At 41.6% G+C, this 13,352-nt stretch overlaps 1 long non-coding RNA gene across 1 annotated transcript; it reads right to left on the bottom strand.

Moving 5' to 3' along the window:
• Positions 1 to 3,233: 3,233 nt before the first annotated feature.
• Positions 3,234 to 7,881, bottom strand: LOC118597959. The gene is made up of 2 exons (XR_004946989.1): positions 7,531 to 7,881; positions 3,234 to 6,578 (listed from the first exon to the last, which is right to left on the bottom strand). It is a non-coding gene; the product is annotated as an uncharacterized LOC118597959 (long non-coding RNA).
• Positions 7,882 to 13,352: the final 5,471 nt, after the last annotated feature.

Raw genomic sequence — 13,352 nt, 5'->3', positions numbered from 1 at the left:
GTGAGCCGAGGCGAGGTCCACTGCCAAAGAATAGGAGCACAGGCGAATCCCCTGGAATCTGGGAACTTTCCTCCTCCCCCAGAGAGAAGTAAGAAAGAGGGACAACACATGAATCCCACTGCACCAAACCGGCACATGAAAAATAGGTGATAAAGAATAGAGCGAATGAAAATACAGGACAGAACCTCAGTGCACCACCCTTTCCCCAGCTTCTAACTTCTATCAGCCTACTAGCAACAACGACTTGTTATTCTAGTTTAATTCAACCATATCAATGGCAAATTGCATGCAATATGACATATAAGGCAGATGGTAATAATAATAATAACAATCATAGGAAATCTACATTTTTACATTTTACAAAACCCTTGTTTTTCAGGACCTGCCTTTGATCATCAGTTTGATTTGCAGCATTAAAGGCTGGTGGAGAATGTGTTCTTGGTCGCTGACGGAGGACGATCCGAGTCAAATGTTGATATAATAACAGTAAATCTGACATTTCTCTTTGATTTTTGCACCAGTTGTCACTGTTTCCTAGGAAGTTTGTCCACTCGATTACCAGGAAGTGGAAGAATTCCCTTCCCACTTCAGTTCAGTGTCCAGATACATCAGGTCCACTCGGGACAGCTGTTGACCCGACTGGTCCACTGATCCAGTACGACAGGAACCAGAACCCTCACACTGACCAGGATGACATGTTTGACCATCCATCAGAACATCACAGCAGAATCCAGACTTACAAACTCAGAAGGAACCAACAAAGAACAGATCCACATGACCACCGCCTTCAGGAACACCAGTTCCAGAGGAGAACCAGCAGGACTGAGTTCTGGAGAACAGAGGAACCTCATGGTCCTTATCTGTCTGAGAAGCTCAGAAAGTTCTTCTGTTTACTTCAAACCCAGCAACACACTGAGACGACTGGTTCAAGAGCAAAAGACAAATGGAGAAGCAGAGCGAAGAGGTCACATGATCATGAAGGTCACGGACTCTCCTTGAAGATGCTTTGAGTGAGTATTTAGGACATGTCCAAATGTCAAAGTGAATTTAACTTTACCCTGTACCTCTGAAGCAGTCACACAATAAAGCAAAGTCTCCATCAGCTGTCAGAACTGAAGATGATCAGAGAAACTTCTTCTGGATGAACCTTTAAAAACTGAATCCAGACCAGAATGATTGAAAATCTTCAGACATTTTTTACATTTTTGTATCTCAGATTACGTCATCTCAGCTCCACCAGACATCACAGAACTCATCACAGCTGAAAACCCATTTTCTCCACCACTGTTCCAGATATCCGACAGTATATTTTATTCATATTTAATATTGCTTTAGTGCTAAATGGTTCCAGATAAAACCTCAAAAAAATAAAAATAAAAAGTTTTATGATAAAAAGTAACTCAAAAAAGGAAAACCTTTGCAAAGAGAATAAAGATCAGAGACTAGTCTACAAATCATTCCTGCTGGAGGTTGATGGATTCAAAGATCTTCTCTCAGCAGGACTTCAACAAACGACTGAAGCCATGAGCAGCTCTGTTAGTGAACAGGTTTCAGAAATAGACCAAGTATTTTAACTTGGAAAGTTTACAGAGGGAGCTTGATTCACACAGCAAGTCAGACCTGTTCCTGGTGCATGCTGGACTCTGGCAGGGCTGCTCTTCATCACCGGTTCTGTTCATAGTCTTTATGGACAGAATTTCTAGCCGCAGCCAGGAGACGGAGAGGATCTGGTTTGGCTTTTCCTCTCTGCTCTTTGCAGATGATGTTGTCCTGTTGGTTTCATCGAGGCAGAACCTCCAACCTCCAGGATGCATTGGAGCGGTTTATAGCTGAGTGTGAAGTGGCTGGGATGAGGGTCAGCACCACTTAGTCTGAGGCCATGGTTCTGGACCGGAGAAAGGTGGTTTGTCCTCTCTCGGTGGGTGGAGTGCTCCTACCTCAGGGGGAGGACTTTAAATGGGGTCTTGTTCACAAGTGAGGACATATCAGACCGTGAGAGTGAGATCGAGAGGCAGGTTGGAGCGGCGTCCAGCGTTATAGGGTTGCTGCACTGGTTCGTCGTAGTGATTTCAGATTACAGTGGACCTCGCCTCCGGCTCATCTTGGCCGTGGACCTCGCCTCCAGCTCATCTTGGCCGTAGACCTCGCCTCTGGCTCCTCTTGGCCGTGGGCCTCGCCTCCGGCTCGTCTTGGCCGTGGACCTCGCCTCCGGTTGGTCTTGGCCGTGGACCTCGCCTCCGGCTCGTCTTTTCCGTGGATTTCGTCTGGCTCAAAAGGTTCTAATCCCTTCTGGTTTGTCTTTTTGTTTGAACCAGCACACAAATATTTCATTTTGTTCTTTCCTGTAGTATACAGGGTTTCATTTATTTAATAAACTGTTTTTTATGCAGTCGTCCCCTTTTCTCCATTTCCCCTTTAGTCTTGAGGCATGCGTCCCCATTAGAAACATAACACATTGCACAGTTTGAGCTGTCCTTCCCCGTTTGGGTCAACAACACAGAACCCTTAGATGCTGAAATTACAAAGACCTGTTCTGTGAAGCTTATTTTTTTTTTATGTGAGTCCAGCTGGCCGTTTTTTGTGTGTCATTTGGAAAAGAGTCATTTTCCACAGACATCATCTCTCATCTGAAAAATTAACTCATGTAATTTAAACCATGAAAATATGTGGTATGAATAGTTGACTGGCGTGAAAATGAATTACCTCTTTAATTTCGTGTATAAGATTTTTTTAATTGAAAAATTAAAGTAATTCTTCGCTGTTATGTTTCATTTCACCCAGAATATTTCCTCTTTTCTGTCACTTTCTTGTCTCAGTGCTCCACAAATCCCCAAATTAATAAAGGCTTTCGGGAGAATGGGCCTTCAGTAGAACAGATAGTCCTTTGTTCTGATAGCGGAGTATTTATTTGGGGGGTGTCAGCGGATCACTTCAAAGGCCTGATTTATCTGTCTTGGTCCAGAGAACTCCAAGGACGGCCTCGGTCCTTCTAAATGTTGGAGCTCAGAGACATAAAAGGACTGTGGTGAACTCAGTTCAGGGAAAGTGTTCATGTCATTTTTATACGGTCCAGGATTTAAATCCTCCTTTAAACACCGTAAAAAGGAGCCTGATGTCATCTTACATTCTAGCTTTCCATGAACGTTTTTCCATCTCATGATCACAGTTTTCTTTATTGCCCTTCAGGAACTGAGCTACTGTCAAACGTTCAGAGAAGAAACTGACAAGTTCAGTAACTTATATTCTTTATGAACAGGTTGTTCATTAATTCCCACACAGACTCTTAATCACCGTTGATGCACCGTCCATTCCTGCAGATGTTTCCAGCGTCATCTGGAAGTTCTCATGCCTTCACCGCTCGCTTTCCAGTCTCCAGTTTCCACGCCGACCCGGAGGACCTCCGCCGGCGGTGATGATGTAACACCCAAACCCAGAGAGGAGAAAGGAAAGCAGAGCTGCACTTTCACTTCACTCATAAACATCATATATAACGGAGGTTATTAAACCAAAAGCCACAAAAAGACCGCATGGTTTCAGTCCGAGCTCGAAACGTTTAAGGACGTTCAGCAGAAAAGTTTACTCTAAAAACAGATTTTTAATTGGACTTTTATGCAAAAGAAAGAACTTTAATGTGGAAAGAGGAATCCTCCAATAGCTGGAATCACGTCTAATCCCTCTAACTGAACTATTTCAACTGTTGAGTCAAAAAGTAGCTTTACATCATGTGTAGTTTTGATGCCTGACAGCATAAAAACACAGGTTGCTACACGCAGCCCCAAACACCGGCCTGTAGTTACTCCGCTCCTCCGTTTAGAACGTCGCCATGCATGAGTCAGACGCTTGAAGGCATCATTTCCCAGAGCGTCTGACTTTCCGTGCCCTCTGTGCTCGCTAACCCTTCCTGCAGGAATCATAATGAGTGTGCGGTTTGTTGTTGGAGGAAGACGAGGAGGAGGAGGAGTTCTTCTGCCCTTCTTAGGTCGCTTCTCATCTTCCGTCCTGTTTCAGTGTCAGGTTATCACTCTGGAGCTCCACAACAGAGTCATGTGGTAACCATGGAAACCTCTGTCTGAACTTCCCCAGTTTTCTGTTGTTTTTACCATGAACTTTAGCTGTGTCAGCAGAAAAAAAAAAGAAAAAAATGCAATTTTTTAAAAATATGTACGTCAAAAATCTGTGACTCAATTTGACTTATAAAATAGAGAATTAAGAAACTCATCACTTTAAAAATGAAGGTACTTTTGGATGATTTAATTCTAAAATGAGTGAATTTACTTGGAAAACCCCATTCCTGTTGCTTAGCAACAACACAAATATGAAAACGGGGACCTAAAGAGTGGGAAGGTCGGACAGAGGACACTGAGGCCATTCTGGTCATCGTCCGACTCATTCATCTCAGGGTCCGAGGAGCTCTTTGACCTTTAAACCTCATTCAACTTCCTGAACAGTAAAATCCCGAACATGACTGTGAGCAGTCAGACACAGAATAAATCAAAGGAAAGCTTTGTTTTTTTTAGTAAATCCATATCCTGTTACAAGTTATTTTACTAGATTACATTCACGTTAAAGAGATTTGACTCGAAACATTGGTGATAAAACCAAGAAAACCAACAGGAAACCACATAACCACAGAGTGAACACTTATGGAAACAGAGTCCGCCCATCGAACCAGGAGGTTAGAACCACGGAATGACGGATGGAGAGCTTTTCCTCCACATTAGCAGGACTATGATCCGTTTTCCTACAAACCTCACGTAAAGTCGTGTTGGTTTTTCCCATAAAAGACTGGAATGAAATCCTCTCTCTGTAATATTGATCTTAGAGGATCCATCCATCCATCCTCCATCCATAAATCCATCCATCCATCCTCCATCCATCCATCCATCCATCCATCGTCTGAACCTGCTGAACCTTTTTGGTGTTAAATCTTCTTAATCTGGCCTCAGATAGTACTAACTAATGACATTATTACAGTTAAAGTTTTCTGGTCATCAGAATACTGTCATGTATTTTGTCACACCTCCTTCACTTTTCCCGTCAATAGTCCCAGTAGTTTTTACTCACAAATACTACATGAAGAAGTGTTTTATGGGAGACAGGAGCTTTGATCTGCACCAGAATACATTTCCTCAGATTCTCTTGCGTAGTGAAAAGCTAAACTGAATCTGATCTGGATCAAGCACACAAACATCGACAAAGTCAGAGAAAAAAAGTCAGACCAGTTTCTGTTTTTCCCTTCATTGACTGTATTAGAGAACTGGACAGAGTTTGGCATTTACGTCTGGCTCCAATCAGTACTTTCACAGTACGGACACTGCCATATTGGAGCCAGACGTTGTCAGTAAGCAGTCATTGTTCTGAGCCGGTCTGAGTCCAATCAGCAGTGAGCTCGCTGGAAGGCCACACCCCCACCGCTACATCTGTCAAACGTTTTGAACGTGGAGGTCAGCATGCTCCGCCCACTTTTAATTGCAGCGTCTGGTCAGTTTTTTAGAGAATTTCTTTACAGAAGCCACTCCGAGGGTTCTAACAAATGACAAAACTTAAGCCTGAAGTGGGAGGGGCATGTTGGCAGAAGTATACTCCGCCCACCTCAACAATGCTCCAAAAGTATCAACTGGGCGGGGCAAGGTAACGTTTAGAGCTGCGTTAAATCAATAAAAAAAATTTTAAAAATGCAGAAATATAAATTAAAGATATTTCATCATTAAACAAATCATTATTTTTACAATAAATCTGAAACTGTACAAAAACATGGTAAATGTAGTCTTTTTACTGCAAAAAGTAAAAATAAGGGATTATAATGTTTTTCATAACAAAGATCATAATAAAAATGTATGAATCTACCCATAAAAATGTACAAAGCAAAGACAAAGTGGTAAAAATCCAAACTAAAATCTTCTAAGGATGTATTCCTAAATGTATTACATTCATGTGACATAATTCTTCTGTTTATACTAAACAAAAACTCTGAAAGCTAAGAAGTTTTTTGAAACCACGTTCAGTTGTGACTGCCAAACGCCCTGGTGAGTTCAGAGACCACCGAGGAACAACATTTGTCTCTGATGGTCTTCAGGACTCCATGAGTGAAACCAACCTGAGAAATGATCTGGATTTACTGAATGAACCTCAACTTCTCCTAAAACGCTTGAAGCTGAAACATCATTTGGGACTCCAGCGACTGAAACCTAAGAGAAATTTAGGAAATGTCCATTCTGTGAGTGCATTTTGAGCAACTTTCACTATAAAGTTCATGCATTTTGCTGTTGAATCTCAACAGTTTATGGAAGTAAAGATGTTATTTCCTGCATAAATTAGATCCTGTGAATCTATATTTACAGCATGTTTGTTGTTAAGATTTCGATACGTTTTCCTGTATCCCCCCGTCTGGAGCAGCTGCTCCACGCCGTCCAAACACACCTCCACCCACACTCTCACATATCTCACCCCATGAATCTCCAAGCTTCCTCCCATCCGGCCGGGCTCCCTGTGGGGGTTAGCAGACCCCCCCACGATGCTCTGTCAGCGAAAAGATAAACCAAACGCTTCGGTGTTCTCATCCTCTGGCTGCTGGCTCACTGGTTGGGGGGAGGGGGGGGGGGACAGAAAGAAGGAAACTAGAAATATGAACAAAACTGAAATTCATCATGAAAAGGCCAAATGGAACAGGAAGCAATGATCTGGGAAAGCAAACCCGACTCTTTTGGTAAACGCTCACGAGGTTTACTGCAGAAGCAAACAAACAGTCACAGTTTTCACTTACGGTTTGTTTGCTTTGGGAGCAAATCAGCTCCGTCTGTAGAGCAGTAAGTCATTCATCCGTGTTTGTTCTTTGATTCTCTTCCCTTCAGATTAAAGTAAAAACAGATTAAAGTGCTTTTCTTGCACCAATTCAAAACCAAGCAAAGATTTGTCCTGAAGCTACAATTATAAACGTGTAGATCGATCATAATCTGGGTTTGCTTTCCTTAAGAGACTTTAGGATCTAAGAGAGCAATAATTCCCAAATAGATGATTAAAAGTCTAATTAGTGACTTCATTGGACTCAAACACCAAACGGATCGGCTGAATCAGACGCTGGAATATTCATGATCTGGCTGCTTGCTCCGCCCACTCTATTGACTCAAGTGTCACCAAGGAATCACAAACACAGACTGTTTATCATCATAACCTCCTACTGAGAGTCATTAAAGGAGGTTTGAGGGTTTAAACCCAATTATTAGGACAAATCAGATGGAGCTGACACTAAATTTGAATAGTTCTCCTGTTACAAAAGAAACTATTTAGCATTTTAACACCACAGTTGATATGTAAATAAACACTCACACTTTCATTTAAATATCCGGGATAACCCTGTCAGGTAAAGAACACCAAAGGATGGGTGGTTAACAGAGAAAAAGAGAATGACCAGGATTAGCTTGAGAGGAAAAATGAAAAAAAAGAATAAAAAACAGCTGCTGTAGTGAAAAGAAAAATAAAATCCCCAAAAGAAGAAGCACAAAAACGACCCCAGAATGTGACGGTCTGTACCTGAAAAGAAGCTGTTTGGATCCTCACGCTGAGGCATTTCTCATTCATCTCTGATCAGCAGGTGTGGCGACGAACTCAGACCAGGTGGGATCCATAAAGGTGGGGGCGTCTGGAGGACCCTCCACCTCCACCTCGGTGGACTCCAGAGACAGCAGCAGCTTCAGATCCGTGCTGCTGCTTTGTGATGGTATTTTAGCAGCTGCTCTCTAATCTGATGGATATGTCTGCAGAAACGTTCCTCATTCTGTCTTTATCTGCACCGACTCGTGTCTGAATCAGCCACAGATAGTACAATGATCACGCTGAACGTCTCCTGAAATATCAAAGGGTTTCATTCATTGTCCAAGATCATTTTCTTTCCCATATTGTTGGAAAATGTTGATTTGTTTAAAAAAGTGGAACATCTTTCTTCAGTTCTTTTTCCTTTAACTGAACTCACCTTGTAAACTAATGATCACAGGTGTCTGAGATTGATATCAGCGATTGACTGCAGTATAGGAAGAAAAGAGACATTTTTATGAAGTGATTTGAACATTTCCAACTTTGCATTACACTCCATGATGTCATCACTTGTTTCTGATTTGTTGCATTCATTCATTTCCTTCATCAAATTAATGTAATATAAGATTTGAGTGACTTCTAATGAACACCTGTAGGGGGCAGCGTTACACACACTAGTGTACAGCCTGCCAGAAATTATTTGAAGAAGAAGAAACAGTCAGCCTTGACCATTGACTGTAAAAAGGGTTAGCCCTTATTTTTATATACAGTCAATGGCCCGACACCCAATATCATCCAGAAATTTCAGTGAAAAACAAAGAATTTTATCGTTTTTACACTTAAGTCAAATTTTTTGAGACATTTTTGGATGTTTGACCATAAACTTAAACACTGACCATAAACTTTTGCAAATATTGTTACAAAATGAATGTTTTTAAGTACTTTAAGAAACAAAAATAATATGTATAATTCTATTGCTCCGTTTTTATCACATGTATTAATTTCATAGTTTAAAATGATATATTATTAATATAACTACGGATGAGTTTCCTTTAGAAAGAAGGTTGTGGGTCATTTTTGCAGCAGTATGTTGTGTAAATTCACAGAAAAGATGCTTACAGTCATAGAAGTAAAACCGTGATTTCATAGATGGACGTTTTTCAGGTTTAAAAAAGATTAAATATCTTTCTTGGTGTGGATAGCTGTTAGCTTAGCGCGCTAGCATGTCAGACTCATCTGCAGCTGGTCCTCTCTGGTGTTTATGTTCAGACGATCAGCGAACATCTACACCGCCTACATTCATGTGGCAGTTTAAACATTTCTTCTTGAATGAAGATTACCTTCACGGTCTGCACAGCGACTCCTGCCTGACTCTAAAATAAACATCCAGAAGCCAGAAGTGAACTGGATTTTCTCCTGACTTTCTGGGTGAAGCGTCACTGTTTGAGTCACTTTTCCTGCAGCTGATGCAAAGCAAGAAAACTGACGTTCTGATGAAAACTTTTGTTTCATTTCTTGTTGGTCTGAGAAGGAAATTATTTAGAATTTTGGTGGTTCGTTCGCATTTCCTCCACATCCAGATGCTCGCAGACGCTGGGATTCATGGAGTGAAATCTGAGGATATCTAGAACTAATCAGCTTGAGAAAACAGTGGAGTCTGAGCCTCTAATCACGTCATCTCTCTCCTCACAATGTGACCTCATCTCCCTGATATGGAGGGCTGAAGGAAACTAGCCGGAGGCTGGGGGGGGGGGGTGTCAGAAGAGACAGAAAGACTTTGTTTGATAGTTTTTTTTAAAGCAGACAGGTGATTCCTCCAGTCTAGACCGCTGAGAAGATCTGAAGATAATCACGTGTGAGGACAAAGTCATCATCTGCTGTTTCTGCAAACGCCTCATTTCTGAAACAAAAAGTGGTTTCTTTAGCAACCAGAGGCCTGACAGGACGATGGGGGATCGTTCACACATTCTTCATGCTATCTGGGTCACAACTGGAGGGGAGCCTGCCAATAAGCTCATGTCTGTCAGCAGCAGCAGCGCCTTTAGAGAGATGACTTATGGCTGCAGTTCGGAGGCTCTGCAGCTGCAACCATTTGGCCTCTCTCTCCAGCGTGGAACTCTGGGGGATATCTGTGTCATGAAATCACAAAGTACCAGATCGTTTCCACGCTCCGTTGTTAAAGCTGGCCTGCTCAGCCAGACGTTTTCAGCCATGATTCCTGCAGCCTTCCAGTCTCCTGCTCCGGTTTTCGTCAGCGACCTCCTGAATCTTTTGGTGCTGCAGGAAAAGGCGTTCTCCTTTTGCGGCTGTTCGTCTCAGAGTTCAGTTCTTCCAAAGTTGCATAATGGAAATCAATGTTGCAACTTTCATTGTGAGCATCCTGTGATTCATCACCTAAAAGCTGCAGCCATCTGTATGTTTGTATGAGGAGCTGCATTAAGCAGCACAGCGACGGCTGGAAACACAGATTTCCATCCACATCATTCCTCGTCACGCCGCCGCCGCCGCAGCTGCTCACCAGAGACGTGTGTCACCGAGAGCCGCAGGATGACCGGCCCTGTAAACATGACTTCTACGTGGTTTTGGTAGAAAATAAGGACAAAGACAGACGTCTTCAACTTAACAGTGGTCACATTGTGACTATATCTGCAGAAATAAAATGGATCAAGTAAAACAGAATGATCTCAATGTTTGATTCAGAAGTTCCTTCCTCTGCGTCTTTGTTTTTACTTTCATAACAAAATCCAATTTACGGCCTTCAGGGGGTAAAATTAATAACCTTAATCTAATCACAAGCTGGAATAGATCGACTAAAGAGGTCAGCAGGATTCTTCACATAAAAAAAAACATTTTCCTTTAAAGTCGTGCTCTCTGCATGGAGCAAAACAATCTTGTTTTTTAAGTAAATGTGTGGATTTGCTCATCAAATCAGCTTCGATTGATCTGAGTCACTTAGGTCAGTTTTGGATGGAAGCTTCCAGATGTTTGAATTTGTAATAACCTCATATGAGTTACACTTTGCTGTTGTGCTGCTGGAGGTTCAGAGATCCCTCCGTCCTCTGAACCCCCTGAATGACTATCTCAGCTACTGCTGGGTGAAGATGTGGTTCATTCTGAACAGGTCACCAGTCACACACATACAGGACAGATCAGAGTCACTGTTACCTCCTGCACCTTTTCAACACGCCCTGCGGTTCACCTGGCAGGTGGGACAAATGATCTTACGGCCCAGCCTCAGCCTTCAGTGCTCCAACCGCCCCCCATCCCCCAAGGTAAACTGAGTTTGAGACCCCTGACCTAGGGACTCGGGATGAGTCTGGATCTGTGTCAGAGCTCAGTTCCTCTAAAGGTCTCATCTCCTCTCCAGCCTCAGACATTAAACTACATGATCATGGATGTTAGTTTTCTGATGAAACAGCTGATGGTTCTCTTTCTGATGGTTTATCATCTGATGTTAGGTGAAAGGACAAAGGACTCACTCTTTGCTGATGACACATGACTCTTCTTGACTTTTCCACTAAACGACACGACGAGTTTCACCATCAGAAGTTTGATCTTCATTCCTCACCACCAACTTTGGGATCTTCTGCTTTAGTCCTCTAAAACAACTTTGTGAGGAATCAGAACCATAAAAGTGAAAAAGAACCTCCTGGCTCATGAAAGCTGCACAGGTTGATCACATTCTACCTCAGTGGGATTCCACTGGCTCAGATGAACATGCTTTCTTACAGTTTATGTCTCCAAAACTTTGATATGAGCCCTGTGAAACACCAAAAACATCTCCTGCACCGCTTCAGATGCTGCTCAGATTTGTAGCTTCTTGTTTAAATAAAGAGCCTCCAACTGGTCCAAGCTGCAATTAACAAAATGACAAAAATACGAGTTGGGTGACCCAACCCGAGAATGTTTCCCAGCTGTCACAGATGGATCTTTTCAAAGACAGTAATGACATCAAGACCCAGTCGTCACCGCTGGCAGAGCCGCTCCGCTCTGTGAAGCAAGCGGCTCTGCATGTTAACGAAAAGTAAATCATCGGGATTTACATGAAAACAATCCGTTTTGGTTTCAATCAAACTGCTTTGTGTTCTGGGAGACGATGCTTGGAGTTTGGTGTTGTATCCAAAGCAAACGCTCCTGCAGAGTATAACTGTTTGATGGGATTTTAAAATCCTCACAAGGAAGACCCAGAAGAAAAACAGAAAGTGGCTTATAAAGTTTGTCGCCGGTGACGCTTAAACACAAAATCTTTAACTTATTGTAAGTTTTCAACAGTTAACACGATAATTCCAGTAAACCTCATGCCGCTTTTCTCCTTCAAAATCTACCGGAATTATCGTGTTAACAATTGAAAATGACAGTAAATCAAAGAACATAAACTCTGGAGCTCCGCTGTGAAAGGGTTAAGGAGAGAGAAGAATATCCTGAACACTTTTTAGGACAAGAGGTGAGCCAAGACGAAGGGGGTATTGGGGGGGAAAAAACTCCTGATTTACACAAGGATTACTCTGAGATCATTCAGGAAAGCGTATAAACATCTACTGGAAGTCATCCAGGCTCTGATGCTGCGGAAACTCCTGCAGATCTCTGGATTCAACACCAATCAGAGAAGCTCTAACTGTACTGTAAGTTTTCGGGGGAGACATTTGGATAATGGGGATCTAATGGAGCTCAAATATGGACGGTATTATTTGAAACCCAAATAAAACAAATCGAAAAAAAATTATTGGTGTTTGTCCAAAAAAAATGTCCAAAGCTCTTTGCTAGTGTGAATGCTGTAAGCTGAAGGTGTCTGAAGATGCTGAAACTGACAGCTGAAAATGCTGACGCCAAAAGTTTGCTAAAATATTAGCTAAATGCCAAATTAGCCACAAAAAATTAGATACATGTCTAATTTTGCCAAAACAGCATATTGTTAAAATACTTGCTAGACTCTGAAGGAGCCTAAAAACTGGAAAATGTTTACATTGGCCAAAACAGCTAGCATAATGTTAAAATATTAGGTAAACTCCAAATTATCCTAAAAAAACCCGGAAAACAAATGTAAGTTTGCCTTAACAGCTAGCATAATGTTAAAATATTAGCTAAGCTCCAAATTATCCTAAAAAAATTGTTAAAAAAAATTCAAGATTGCCAAAATAGCTAGCAAGATGCTAACATATTTGTATTGATGTAAAATTAGCCAAAAACAAAAAACAACAAAAAAGAAAAAAAAAAAACTAAAACTGCGAGTCGGAGCCCCACAGTAAACACGGCGGTTTCTTTATGTTTGCTATCTTTTTCTTTTGCTAACTTCACAGACAATAACAGCCATTTTATCACAGTTCTCCCAGTCAGTGAACGCCCCGGTACTGAAGTTACCATCCTCATCGATTTTGATTGGTCCTTTGCGTTGGTCCCGCCCAACGCACCACAACAGGATTAAAAATCTTGAAGCTGAATTTTCAGATTTGAAAACAGAAAAGAAGAGTTGAAATTGAAATTTTGTGTTCTGAAACCTAAAAACAGAACATTTGAATCAGAAAATAATGATGTTTATTTTAGAATAGCAAAAAGTTTTGAAAATGTATTTTTTTTTTTTGGCCAAACAGCAATATTGTTTTCAAGTTGTTTTATTTGGGTTTCACATAATATTGGCCCCAATTTAGCTCCATACCATCTTTTGGAGAAACAAATCCACCAGTGATCCTGTTGGTGACTCAGTTTGTTTGTAGTGTAAAATGAGACTTATTGATCCACTGTGATCAGTCTGATCATAAACCTTCATGAATCCAGATCTCACAAGTTCCTCGTGCGTTTCCAAAGTGTCGTTTTTACGCATTGTT

This window comes from Oryzias melastigma, linkage group LG21, assembly GCF_002922805.2.
Source record: "Oryzias melastigma strain HK-1 linkage group LG21, ASM292280v2, whole genome shotgun sequence".
Taxonomy (NCBI): domain Eukaryota; kingdom Metazoa; phylum Chordata; class Actinopteri; order Beloniformes; family Adrianichthyidae; genus Oryzias; species Oryzias melastigma.
This window is presented reverse-complemented; position numbering and strand designations above follow the sequence as displayed.